The sequence below is a fragment of the Elephantulus edwardii genome, unplaced genomic scaffold, assembly GCF_000299155.1.
Source record: "Elephantulus edwardii isolate Elephantulus edwardi_28Jun2011 unplaced genomic scaffold, EleEdw1.0 scaffold00009, whole genome shotgun sequence".
In the NCBI taxonomy this organism is placed as follows: Eukaryota; Metazoa; Chordata; class Mammalia; order Macroscelidea; family Macroscelididae; genus Elephantulus; species Elephantulus edwardii.
This window is the reverse complement of record NW_006399759.1, coordinates 30,889,427-30,891,179: the sequence shown is the minus strand read 5'-3', so window position 1 is coordinate 30,891,179 and position 1,753 is coordinate 30,889,427.

Here is a 1,753-nt window from a genome sequence, read left to right as displayed (position 1 = left end):
AGATAAAGAAAAGTGTGCAGGACTAAAATATATTAGAAAGTAGAACCAAAGATTTGGTGTTATTATTAAACATGAAAAGTGAAAAGAAGGAAGTAAAAACTTTTTATTGGAACAATTATATAGATGATTATGCCATCTGATATATGGAAACTTGGTGCATGAAAAGATTAAATTTAAATAGATAGATCAATAACTATTAAATAATACATAACTAGAGACAGTTATTTAGCAGTTTAATAGTTGGCCTAGTGGCAAGAAGCTGTGCTGTAATCCCAAAGGTATGTGGTTCAAATCCACTAGCTGCTCTGAGGCAGAAGGAGGGACAATCTCCTCTTATACAATTCTTGCCTCTGAAAACTTGCTGGAGGATCAGCTATGGGTAAGTTCCTACTTGACAGTACATAACAACAAACAACAATTTAACAGTTATCAGGAGATAAAATTCAAGCAGTTAGATTTTTTAACTTATTTTTTTTAGTCCAAAAGTACTTATCTGTAACATGTGGATAAAAAATAAAAGTATATACTGTACCAAAATAATTTACATTCACGTCAAAAGAACACAGAGAACTCTGATGGCATAGTCCTTTGCTAGTTGTACTGCTAACCAAAGGCAGTGCATTATCTGGTGTTTGGAATCATCAGCGTCTCTGAGAGTGAAAAGAAGGCAATCTTCTCCCAGGTGATTTAGGCCTCAAAACACTGTGTAGAAAGTCAGCTAAGAGTCAGTTCCAACTCTATGGTAATGAGAATTTCTTCATTGAGTTATTTCCCAAAAAAGCATTGTTGTTATTGTTATGTGCAGTCGAATTCCCTGTGATTCGTAGAGACCCTATTTATAACAGCTCTGAACCCCGCTCTATCCTGAGCCAACATTACTGTCTCTGGCACACCTACCCCATTACCCCAGTCACTGTGTCAATCCATCTCATCCACGGCCTTCTAACATTATTCTCAAGTTTCCACTTCTAATAAAGTTGTGTTTCTCTCAGTATAACATAACCAGAAAAAAATTGTATTATATTATTAGTAAAATCTTCCTGTAATCACCAATTTTCTTTTTCTACTATTGCCTGTTGTCATTAGGTGCAGTCAAGTTGAGCACAATTCATAGAGACCCTATGAACAGCAGATCTGAACCATGTCCTATTCTGTGTCAAGCTCACAATCTCTGACACACTTGATCACATTGATCTAGTCACTATGTCAACCACCTGGTTGAAGGTCTTCCTTCCTTCACAACCCCTCCATCTTTATTTCATACATTCCATGTTACAACTATTAAAGGATATTTGCAGCTATTTCTCCTCATTTTGATTGACTTTTAATCCAGGCTCTACTTCTAATGCTATAACTATCCGTGTTCCTCTATTGTTCATCAAGATATCAGAGGCCTGCTATTTCTAAAGTGAATGGTCCATCCTTTTGTTCTAATCTGTCTTCACATGGGAACTCTACTAAAACCTGTCTACCATGGGTGACTCCTATAGTATTTGACACACTGGTGGCACATCCTTTAGCATCACAAAATCACAAGCTACCTCGGTACAACAAACTGACAGACAAGTCCTGTACTAATTAGAACATCAATAAAAACTCAATAATACATATAGTTAAACTACAAAGTAATTAGCAATATGCAGTCTTTACCCCACTATAACAACCTTACAGGTAAGTGTCACCATGTAGAGGCCTCCAAGTCCTAATCCCAGGTACTTGTTCTATGCAAGGTTTTTCTGTCTGACAATTCTAA